This window comes from Aethalodelphis obliquidens, unplaced genomic scaffold (assembly GCF_003676395.1).
Source record: "Aethalodelphis obliquidens isolate GAN/ISIS:26980383/991018 unplaced genomic scaffold, ASM367639v1 scaffold6, whole genome shotgun sequence".
Lineage (NCBI taxonomy): Eukaryota > Metazoa > Chordata > Mammalia > Artiodactyla > Delphinidae > Aethalodelphis > Aethalodelphis obliquidens.
The window spans coordinates 75,831,029-75,843,248 of NW_020837950.1; the positions used below are offsets into that span (position 1 = coordinate 75,831,029).

At 56.6% G+C, this 12,220-nt stretch overlaps 1 protein-coding gene across 7 annotated transcripts in view; it reads right to left on the reverse strand.

Annotated features, from left to right (window-relative positions):
• Positions 1-11,209, reverse strand: part of PCGF3 (polycomb group ring finger 3) — a 57,587-nt gene extending 46,378 nt beyond the window's left edge. For 3 of the 7 annotated variants that reach the window (XM_027104009.1, XM_027104007.1, XM_027104008.1), the window contains exon 1: positions 10,971-11,209. The gene's annotated coding sequence lies outside the window, so the exon portion shown is untranslated. The remainder of the gene's footprint in view (positions 1-10,970) is intronic. The other 4 variants (XR_003432327.1, XM_027104011.1, XM_027104010.1 and 1 more) reach the window with 4 other exon arrangements.
• Positions 11,210-12,220: the final 1,011 nt, after the last annotated feature.

Here is a 12,220-nt window from a genome sequence, read left to right on the forward strand (position 1 = left end):
TGACCACGTCGGTGTCCGCAATGGCGCCTGTCCAAGTCGGCTCCATTCCCCTTGGCCTTGCCCACCCCTCAGCTGTGTACGTGCTGCTCCCTGGCAGCCTGACACTGCATCCTCAGGGCGGCCACCAGAGACCCCAAGACTCCCGGAGAGGCCACCCAAGCCCCAGTCCTAACCCGCTCGCTGTCCTGTCCCCACGCTGTCGCCACCCTCGGTGTCTGTGCCGGCGCCCCCGGCAGGGCCGAGGCCGTGTCCTCAGCACGGGGCACCACGTCCAGCAGGGCGCCCGCCCCAGAGCCGGTGCCCAGGAAGTAAGACCTGTTCAGTCAGCCGGCACCCAAGCACTCTGGGAAACCTTCTCCTCCTCCTTTCACCAAACTGCCGGCCTCTGCTCCCCGCCGACACCCTCTTCTCAAGACCAGCCGCTCCGCGCGGACGCTGTGCTCAGCTCTGCCCCCGACTGCACCCAGGCGAGCTGGACAGGCCACCCCGGTGCCCCGGGCGGGTGCACGAGAGGAGCCCCGCTCTGTCGGGCCCCCCGAGGCCCTTTGCCTGGCCGACCCGGCCCCACGGCCTCACTGCTCCCTGCGGCCCCGGCGGCCTCGCTCACCAGGCGAGCCCACACCCATGACGGTGCCTGGCACACAGTGGGTTGCGGGACTCACACTCTGGTAGCAGCGCTGGGTCTGAGCAAGGCCTGAAAGGTGGACGGCCCCGCAGGGCTCTGTGCTCACACCTGCCCCGCTCCCGTGCCGTCCATGCCGGGCCACACTGACCCCAACACGGCTCGAGGGGTCCCCGGTGAGAAATCCTGCAAAGGCTCGGGGAAAGCTTCAGCCTCCGGTGGCCCACGAGGCCCCAAGGCCACCTTCCTCCACGACGGCCACGGTGGACCCCCTTGGGGGTCTAGAACATTCTAAGTGCAGTCCCTCCTCGGGGTCCTCGCATTACTGTACTCTCTGCTGGGACGTTCTCTCTCCGACGGTCACCCCCAACAAGCCTCTGCTCCAGTGCCACCTCCCTAGCGAGCTTTCTGAGGCCACCCTGTTTAAGGTCCATGCCCACCGGCACAGGACTCTGAGCTACCACCCGCCACACCTGTAACTTACTGATTCTGTATCACCCACCTCCCTAGACTACAGAGTCAGCCATGTGACCAGCAACACTGAAAATTCAACAGGACTGTATGATAACGTTGAGAAAATCCTGGGACCTCCCTGGTGGTCCAGCGGGTACGACTCCGCACTCCCAATGCAGGGGGCCCGGGTTCGATTCCTGGTCAGGGAACTAGATCCCGCGTGCCACAACTACGAGTTCGCGTGCTGCAACGAAAGATCCCACGTGCTGCAACAAAGACCTGGCGCAGCCAAATAAATAAATAAATATATTTTTTTAAGTTGAGAAAATCTTTCCAAAGGGTAGAAAAGACAGGAAAGAGAAGGGATGCAACATCCAACTAACAGGTGTTTCAGAAAAAGAAAACAGAAGGGCCTTGACGTCCAGTCTCACGCTTTACTCCTCAGGCTGGGTGATGAGTACCCGTGTATTCCTGTGTCATCCGCCATGCTCGTTTACAGGCAGTATTTCATGACTTGGAAAAAGTGATTCGAGTATTTCCCCAGCTGGAAGAATCAGACGGCAAGGGACCAAGTGCCGACCCATATCCAAACAGGTCCCCGCGTCTGAAGCCGTCAAGGGCGCCAGGAAGGATCCCGGGGAAAGGAGGTGCCCCACGCAGGGCAGGAGTCAGCCAGCACCAGACTCTTCACCTGCAACACCGAACTCTACGGGGCAAAGCGGTGACTCTTTCCAAGGTCCAAAGACAGACGACTTTAAGGTAGATTCTACATCCAGCCGAACTACCGACCAGGTGCGAACTTTCAGAGGTCTCAGGAAACGCGCTCAAACACTGCTTCAAAACACGCCCTTGAGCACGTGTTACGTGCCAACAGGCGCTCGCATGTCAGCACAGGTGCAGTGATGAGCAGGCTGGGCCGCTCTGACTGGGACCGAGTGCAACCACGTGGACGGACGTCCCAACTTTGACCCCGGGGGGCAGGGCACCGTGCAGACAGGGCGAGGGACCCCGCACGCCCAGCACCAGCCCTCTAGACAGGACGGGGGTGAAGACAGGGGGCCAAGGAGGGTGCGGGGATCAGGCCCAGCCCTCGAGAACCTGGGCCAGGACAGTAACGTCAGACAAAGTGAGGCCAAAGGGAAGGTGCAGTTAGAACGTAGCCTGAAACAGACTGTATTTGCATAATCACATCGATTTCCCACTCAGATCCAAGCTTTGGAGAACCACGAAAAATGCCACGAAAGGACTGGGGGACCCCAAGTTTCCACTGGCAGGCAGCTGGCTGCAGACGCTACTCCACAGCAGACACGGGGCCCCTTCATGAAAAAACCATGGGCGGAACCACAGACCTGGGCCGGGATCCCCACAGGGTCTCAGAACTGCGCGGCAACTCGACTCCTTGTCACCCCCCCACTTCCCGCGTCTGAACTAGGACAGTTGCACCTGCTGGCATGTCTGCCCTGTGGTGCTATGGGGCGGGCACAGCGCCCACCTCGCTGGTTCACAGCTGCACCAGACAGGTGGTCCAGGGGATGAGAGTCTGCGGAAACTTGGAAGGGAGGGGCAAGTGTGGTTTGCACTTGGGGGATATGAAATTTAGGGGGGCCAGAGGGGAGACTATGGTAGGCAGAATTCTGAGAGGCCCCAGGATTCTGGGCCCCGGTGTACACACACCTCTGGCCTTACTATCCCACATACTGCTGTAAAGGGGTTTTTGAAGATGTAATCGAGGTCTCAAATCAGCTGACCTTAACACACGGCGGGTATCCAGTGGCCTGACCAAATTGCATGGTCTTTCAAAGCAGAGTTTTCTCCAGCTGGTGGCAGAAGAGAAGGTCAGAGGGATGAGCCCTGCTGACCTGGCAGAAAGCAACATGGTCTGTCAACTGCCCATGGCCCCCTGGGCAAAAAACGGGGGTGCCTCTAGGAGCTGAGGGCAGTCCCCAGCGGTGAGTCCCAGACAAGAGCTGCAGCTTGGCCCACACACCGACTTCAGCCTCTGAGGCCCTGAGCAGAAGAGTCAGCCACACCCGGCTGCACTCCTGATCGTGGAACTGTGACTAATAACTGGGTGTCCTCTTAAGCCACTAAGTTTGTGGCAATTTGCTTTCCAGCAATAGAAAACGAAGACAATAGCGTTTAGAGAAATGGACGATGCTGGCAGAAGTCCCAAGCATGTAAAATACAGAGTCACCACCAACTCTGGAAATATTCTCACTAGGCAAGTGTTCTCCCAATTCTAGAGACCAGAATCAGGTTAACAAACACATGGAAGCAGCGGGAGTCCCCTGGTATGGACTGAATTGTGCCCCCCAAATTCATGTGTTGAAGCCCTAACCCCCATCTCCAAACATGGGGCCTTTGGGAGGTTGAGATTCAGGACAGTGGGGCCAGGATGGGATTGGTGCCCTGAGAGGAAGGGCTCAGCAGGCTCCCTGTGTGCCTGTGAGGACACAGCAAGAAGGTGCGTCTGCAGGCCAGGATGCGGGTCCTCACCAGGAACCAAATCCACTTGGTAGTACCCTGAGCTTGGACCCCAGCCTCCAGGACTGTGAGAAATAAATGCCTGCTGTTTAAACCACCCTGTGAAGGACTTCCCTGGTGGCCCAGTGGTTAAGAATCCGTCTGCCAATGCAGGGGACATGGGTTTGAGCCCTGGTCTGAGAAGATCCCACATTCCGCGGAGCAACTAAGCCCGTGCGCCGCCAACTACTGAGCCTGCGCTCTAGAGCCCACAAGCCATGACTACGGAGCCTGCACTCTAGAGCCCACGTGCCACAACTACTGAGCCCGTGTGCCGCAACTACTGAGCCCGTGCGCCACAACTACTGAGCCCGCGAGCCACAACTACTGAGCCCACGAGCCACAACTACTGAGCCCGTGCACCACAACTACTGAGCCTGCGCTCTAGAGCCCGTGAGCCACAACTACTGAGCCCATGCACCACAACTACTGAAGCCCGCGCATAGCAACGAAGAGCCAATGCAGCCAAAAATAAATAAATACATAAATTAAAACAACAGAAACCAGCCCGCGACGCTCTGTCCCTCAGCCACGCTGAGGCACGCTCTCCGGGCCCCTTCAGTGAAACGCCAGGGAAACCCGTCTGCCTCCAGCAGCTCCCAGCTCCAGCGTGCAGAAGGCAGTTTCTCTGTGATAGCAGAAGCCCTATTTCCTGTAACAAGTTCAAAAAATTTCTACCCACTAAACCTTTTACATATATATATATATTTTTAAATAAATTTATTTATTTATGTTTGGCTGTGCTGGGTCTTCATTGCTGTGTGCGGGCTTTCTCTAGTTGTGGTGAGTGGGGGCTACTCTTTGTTGTGGTGCGCAGGCTTCTCATTGCAGTGGCTTCTCTTGTTGCGGAACATGGGCTCTAGGCACGCGGGCTTCAGTAGTTGTGGCACGCGGGCTCTTGAGCACAGGCTCAGTAGTTGTGGTGCACAGTCTCAGAAGATGTGGTGCACAGGCTCAGTAGTTGTGGCACGCGGGCTCTAGAGCGTAGGCTCTGTAGTTGTGGCACATGGGCTTAGTTGCTCCGTGGCATGTGGGACTTTCCCGAACCAGGGCTCGAACGCGTGTCCCCTGCATTGGCAGGCAGATTCTTAACCCTGAGCCACCAGGGAGGCCCTAAACCTTTTATAAAGTCTGCTAAGAGCAACAAAGCGGACTGGAGTGGGACTCACCACCATGTGCCCGCAAGAAGTGATGCAGCGGCTCCAGGACGCCTCCCCGTCAGACACACATGGAGGCGGCTGATGGATTCACCCTCTTGCAAGAGCGAGGGCAGCTCTCCAGCACGAAGGCACGACTCCCCTGGGCTCCCCAACGGTCTCTGCTCCCTGGGGACTCAGCCCAGCCCACAGGGCCCTGGGAACCGAGGCAGCGCTGGCCGAGCGGTGCCACAACCTGGCGGCACGGCACGAAGCACAACAGTGCCTGAGAAGCCAGCTCAACCCAGAGCCTGGCCCAGCCTCCGGCTCACCCCCTGTAGTCCACGGAGTCAACAGGACAACAGACGAAGGTGGACGACACCGTAAGTGAAGAATCAGAAAAACTCAGATGTGACAGATGGCCTGGGAAAGTCGATGCTGTATGGGGAAAGTGGGGAGCCTGAAATGAAAGACACTACAGGGGGCGTGACCCCCAGTGCCCCATGGGGAACTGCGGCTGGTTCAGGGAAAACGCCCTGGGAGACACTGTTGAGACAACCGGGGAGGGTTGAAAGTAGACAGGAAATTAGCCAGTATGTGGAATAAGTGTCTACTTCTCAGGTGTGGTCGTGACATTACAGCCGTGTGCAGACCATCCTCTTACTAGGACCTCCGTGCTCTGAATTACCTACGGAACGTGGCAGCTGGTTTGCAGCTCCTTTCAGATGATTCAACGATAAATATGTATTTAAAAAAAGAGACAAGCAAAACATAAGTAACTGCTGGATCTAGGGGAAGGCAGAAGAGTGCTCATTGGCTAATTCTTCTGGTTTTTCTCCACTGTGTTTTTTTTCTCAAACACTTCAGTAAAAAAGAGGAAATTACTTGAGAAGAAAAGAGGCTAACCCTCCTCTGCTCCTCACTACCTGTGACCGTGCCCTGTGCCTGCATGTCCTCGCCAGGCACGTGCGGGTGAGCAGAGAGCAGCCTGGGGTGACTTTAAGGTCGAAGGTGTTGGGATTTCCCTGATGGCCCAGTGGGTAAGACCCCGCGCTCCCAATGCAGAGGTCCCAGGTTCAACCCCTGGTCAGGAAACTAGATCCCACATGCCACAACTAGAAGATCCCACATGCCGCAATTAAGACTCGGCACAGCCAAATAAATATTAAAAAAAAAAAAGACTGAAGGTGTTAATACACAGAACACCTTCAGAACAGGGCCACAAAAGGGAACAACAAGGTCAGCTTTTAGTCATTCTTCATTGAGCACCTATTACAGGCCAGGCCCTGCTAAGAATCAGCAAATATAGCAGCTGACACGACCCACACAGGTCAAGAGGTCTGTGGACAGCTTTCCACTGTTCGCTTATTTTGTGTTAAACAACTGGAATTTGCTGTTAGTGTTGCAAAGTCCAGCAAATATTGATGCATTTGCCCCCCCAAAAAAATTCAAGTTAACCTCAACTCTCTAAATTCACCTAAGCATTATAAGTTCTCTTCAAAAAAAAACCCAGTGAACCTAACAATTGGTTTTTAAGGACAATATTTTCTAGTGAGTTTTAGTTCTTCTCAATGGAGGGTTTTGCTTAATTTAATGGACAATTCTGAAGCAATGCTCCCGCCTTAACCCTCTCATCACATGTTAAGTGTTTCATTATTGTCGTCTGGGCCTTCATATAATTCAGTGCTGTAGGGAGAAACATGCAGATTAGAAAAGACAGTCTATGTTTATTTTTTAAATAAATAAATAAATAAATTTATTTATTTATTTTTGGCTGTGTTGGGTTTCTGTTGCTGCACGCAGGCTTTCTCTAGTTGCGGCGAGCAGGGGTTACTCTTCATTGATGTGCGCGGGCTTCTCGTTGCGGTGGCTTCTCTTGTTGCAGAGCACGGGCTCTAGGCATGCAGGCTTCAGTAGTTGTGGCCTGCGGGCTCCGTAGTTGTGGCTCGTGGGCTCTAGAGCACAGCCTCAGTAGTTGTGGCGCACGGGCTTAGCTGCTCCACAGCATGTGGGATCTTTCCGGACCAGGGCTCGAACCCGTATCCCCTGCATTGGCAGGCAGATTCTTAACCACTGTGCCACCAGGGAAGTCCCTCTAGTTATTTTTAAAAAGTCACTTTTTAAAATTCAATGAAAAACTATCAACTTGTAGAGCTGAAGAACAGTTCCATTTTTTGACACACAATGAATTGTGCAGCATTTTTGCAATAGTGATGGCAAATATCAGAAAGGTAGTAAGAAACCGTCCCCAAACCTCAACATATTTCAATAGAGAAGAAAATTACATTTCAAATTCGATTCTGACCATTAACCAAATAAAGCTCCAATGAAGTAACAAATCCTGCCACTTAGTAGATTAAAGAGTAACAGTACAGACCAAAACAAACCTCGCTGTATAATCCAAAGCAAACAACCCAAATAAATAATTCCAATCACTGGCAAAGGGCCCTGCCTCACCCCAGCAGGGTGGAAACCTGGCAGGTCCACAGAGCAGGGTGGCAGGGGGGGACAGCTCCCTCCATGTGGTGACAAGTTCTCGAGGGAGCCTCCCATGCGGGCCCTGCACGGGGTGCCCTTCACAGCCCTGTGCTGCAGCGCCACCCCAAGCGCCACAAAGTCCAAGCACCGGGGAGGAGAAGCCACAGGGCTGAGCACAAGAGGCCCTTGCACACAGGTTCCTGGAGCATCCTTCCCTACAAAGGTCAAATAAAAACATTTTGGGATCTCACATCTTAAAAACGTCTTACAAATGTCAGTTGATCATTTCTGGAGGAAAATAATTAGCAGGAATAAAATGAAGCTCTAGAAACAACTAAAATCGCTGTACTTGAAGCTTCCAAGAACTCTATATCACCGACACATACACACCTACAATTTAATTGTATGTGGGAAGCGGGGGAGCTTATGGCTTGCTACAGCTGTTCTAAGTTAATTCCTAAAAAGCTTTCTTATTTGTAATTTCTCTCCTGTCATGCGTAAGCTCCGGCGTCATCCCATCATCACAATGGTGACATCAGAGCAACCTGTGTAACTAAAGAGACAGCTGAGCTGCTGCAACCTTGGGCTGAGCACACAGCTCTACACAATTCTGTTCATTCACCTGCAGGGCACTTCTCAGGCACAGGCCCTTCAGGAGCTAACACCACCTGATCAATGCCAGGCATTAGGATGGCCCAGACCCACCCCGCCCAGGAAGCACACCCTTGTGGAGTTCCTCCTCCTTAAGCGTGGGCTGGGCCTGATGACTAGGTTCTAACAAAGGATATGGCAAAAGGCATGGGATATCACTGCCAAGATTAGGTCATGAAGACTGTGGCCTCCTGCTTGCTCCCTTGTCCTGTCGCTGGCCCTTGAGCTGCCCCACAGATGTCTCCAGCCAGCAGCCTGGAAGCAAATCCTCCCCAGATGAACCTCCAGACAAGACCACAGCGCCGGTGGGCACCCTGACGGCAGCCTTGTGAGACCCTGGGCCCAGCTAAGCTGTGCCTGGACTCCTGACCCACAGACACTGTGACATAATAACTGGTACTGTTTTAAGGCACTACACTTTGGGGTAATTTGCGGGACAGTAATATATAAACAATACAACCATCCAGCACTATCACACCTTCAGAAATCCAAAAATGGGAAAATAAAGAGCCTAACCAAACCTGAATGCCCAGTTTTACAAGTCTTTCCCAAAGCTTCACAAAGCAAATTAAGTTTTTTAAAAAGCAAAGTACATGTTAAAAAAAAAAAAAAACCCCACAGGGACTTCCCTGGTGGTCCAGTAGTTAAGAATCCGCCTTCCGATGCAGGGGACGCTGGTTCGATCCCTGTTGGGGAACTAAGATCCCACATGCTGCGGGGCAACTAAGCCCACACGAGCCCAAGAGCCCGCGGGCCACAACTAGGCAGAAGCCCGCGCACCGCAACGAAAGATCCCGCGTGCCGCAACTAAGACATGCCGCGACTAAGACATGCCGCAACTAAGACCCGAGGCAGCCAAATAAATTAAAAAAACAAACAAACAAAAAAACACACACACACAGAAAAACCAAGCACTGAGTAACAAGGTCGCAAGTGTGGTTACATTTGACAAATCAAAATAGGCTGGACTATTCAGGGGCTCCATGCGCTTAAGCTTAGTTACAGTGAAATGTTACACTGAAAATGCAAAGGGGTTTCTCCTAAGTAATCAACAAGTGAAGTTATGGCACAAAATGAAATACTGAACTGACCACTTCAAGCATCTCCCTTGGGAAGTTTAGAGTCGTGCCTCACCCTAACACAGGTCGACCTTTCTGAAAGCACTCCCGCCTTTCGTCCACGCAATGAATGTGCTGCACGCCCACCCCATGCCAGGGAACCAGTGCCTGCCTGGGCTTTCCATCCTCTCAAACTCCTCCAACATTATCCTACTGGACACACTCTGGAGCCCTTCCCCAGCCAAAGGGCAGCACTTCTCCATCCCCACTTCCAAATTAAAGGACAACACAGGCAAGATCTAAATGAAGTCTGCTTCGAAGGTTTCAGAGAAGCAAAGCTCCCATCCCAAGGTCCTTTCCTGGAGTGCAGGAGGTGCCTGATGGCTCACCTGACACGCACTGGGCCGTCTGGCTCCAAACCCTTCCCGCAGCCCACACTCCCAGCTTGGACCCCACCCCTCCTGGAAATTCCTGGACACAGAAAACACCTCCAGACCTTGAGAATGGGACTCTTTTGGTAACACCACTGGAGGGAGGGGAGGACAGGAGTGGTTGAAGGTGCCTGACACTGACCACAGGGCCCAGGTAAAGAAAGGATGGAAGCCCTGGAGCAGGGACTGGGAGAACAGGGTAGGGGACAGCTTTCTGGGTCTGGGGAGGGGCAAAGCACTGGCCTGGGGCACGGAGCCAGTGGGGACTATGAGCCCCCACCCCCACTTGAGTCCCCAGAGCTGGGAGGATGGGCCTCAACCCTGCCTACCCCAGGGCCCAGCCCAGGCAGCATCTGCTGAAGGTCAGAAGGTTTGTGAGGCCCAGGTGCTCAGGGGCCTCACGGAGAGGGCTGGTTTGCACCTGTGGGGCTCAGGTGACCAGGATCCCTGATGCTCCAGAGCCTTTATAGAAGCCAGGTCCAGCTGAGTGGGCTGGGTAGATTCTGGGCACCTCTGGAACCTGCCCCAGGGCCCAATCCCCTGGGGGTCCAGCCTGAGGTCCCGGCGCCCCTTACATACCACCCTTGGGGTCTGAGTGCTTCTCAGGGACTCATTCAAGAGCCTTGGCCTCCCTGGGGACCTGACTCCAAGTTCCAGCTCTTATCACAGCTGTGGCCCTCTCTGAGCGCCAGCCTTCTTCACGGCTGCCCCAACATCCGACTCTCCTACGTGACCTACCTGGGTCATCCCTGGAGCCTGTCACAAGGCAAGAGCCCTTCACATGGCACAGTCCCAGGGTCATGGCCTCCTGGGAAAGAGGGGCTGTCCCAGGGTCCCAGAGGTGCTCACAGGATGCTTCCAGAATTCTGGTCCTACTGGGGGCCAGTCCAGGGGTCCAGACCTCCCCAGGTGACCCATCCTAACGTCCAGGCCTCCTCAGTGACTTGTCCCAGTGTCCCAGCTGTTCCTGGGTCCTGGCCCTGCTCGGTGACCTGTCTCGGGTCCAGCTCTCTCTGATTCCTGCTGAGTCTTAAGGTTCCAGCCCTCCTCCGTGACCCATAGTGAGGCTGGACCCTCCTCCATGACCCGTATCAGGGTTGGGCTCTCCTAGGTGATCTGTCTCAGGGTACAGTGAGTGCTTCCTAGTCCTTTTCTTGTTGGGTCCCGGGGTCCAGCCCTCCCCGGTGACCCGTCCTGGGGTCTGGTCCTCCATGGTCCCTCCGCGGTGGCCATTCCTGGGGTCCGGTCCTCCCTGGTCACTCCGCGGTGGCCCGTCCTGGGGTCCGGTCCTCCCTGGTCACTCCGCGGTGACCCGTCCTGAGGTCCGGTCCTCCCTGGTCCCTCCCCGTCCTGGGGTCCGGTCCTCTCTGGTCCCTCCCCGGTGACCCGTCCTGGGGTCCAGTCCTCCCTGGTCCCTCCCCGAAGACCGGTCCCGAGGTCGGGCCCTGCCCGGGGTCCCGGCCCCGCCGAACGGAGTCGGGGATCCGCAGGCCGGGCCGACGAGGGCGCAGGGGCGCGGGCCGGGGTTCGGAGCCTTCCGGGCCCGGACACGGACCGAGGCCGCGGCCTGTGTAGCGAGCGCCGCGGGCCAGGCCGGGCGGGGCGCGGACTCACTGACCTGCCGTCTCAGCTGCGGGCGAGCGGGGCGCACGCGGGGGCCGCGCCGGGAGAGGGAGGGGGCGCCGCTCCCTCCGGGTCCCCCCCAAGAGCAGGAGAAAAAAATCCGTCCGGAGTTTAAAACAAAGAGGCGGAAATGCCCGAGCAGAGCCGAGCGCAGAGTCGGGGGCGTCGCTCTTGGAGCATGCGCGTTGCGCGGACCGGCTCCCACCCGGCAGCCGGGGCAGGGGCGGGGCCTGGAGTCGGTGGGTCCCGGGGCGGGGGCCAGGGCGTGGTCAGAGGGCGCAGGCGCGTCCGGGCTGGGCTGGGCCCTGGGACCTGGAGAGGCGAGGGGGCCAGCGGCGGGACCTAGGAGGGGGCGTGGTCAGAAGGTGTGGGTGGGGACAGGGGGCGGGGTCAGAGGGAGAGGGACCTAGAGAGCCCCGGGGCCGGGCTCCGCGCGGAGGCCTGTGAGGGGTCGGGGAGGCGGGGCCAGAGGTGGGGCGGGGCCTCGAGGAGGTGTAGGGCGATCCCTAGCCTGGGGGCGGGGCCGAGGCGGGGACGGGGCGTGGTCGGCTGGCGCTGCGCCAGGAGGGGGAGCGGCTTGCGGAACCCTGGAACCTGCAGGCAGCTGGCGCTCCGGGACCAGGGGTTTCCTCCGAGGGAGGCGGTCTTGCTCTTGCATTCCTGTTCTTCCTGGGAGCTAGCACCAGGCAAGAGCGGGGGCGCCTCAGACAGGGAACCTGCCTCCCGGGCTCCCGGACAGTAGACAACAAGGCTGACCCCACAGCTCGTCCCTGTTTCCGGCTTTCCGCAGGCCCCGCCCTGGAGCTGTAAGCAGTGACCGTGACGTCCACGCCCTCGTGGGGTCCGCACTGCGAGGGGGGGCGGGAATAACAGAGGAGAACGTAAATGCGGTGTCCTGTGAGAAACAAGCCGGGTGGGGGAGGCAGTGGGTGTCCGGAGTTGGTTACATAGAGTGAATGGGCACGGAAGGGACGCAGGGAGCGAGTCCTGCAAGTGTCTGGGGATGGGGCCGGTTCACAGGCAGTAAGTCCAGCCAGCCTCAGGCCCCGAAGTAGGAGGGGGTTGTGGAGGATGCTTTCCAGAGACCAGCCCCAAAGCTAGAGGGCACAGAGAGGCTGGAGATGAGGTCAGATGCGAGGTGCCTGGGCTGTCTGAGCAGAGGACTGTGGGCACGGGACTGGCGTCCCGCTGCCTTGTGTCTGCGGGGGCGAGGCTGGACCAGGAGGCAGCGCAGGGGTGCCAGGG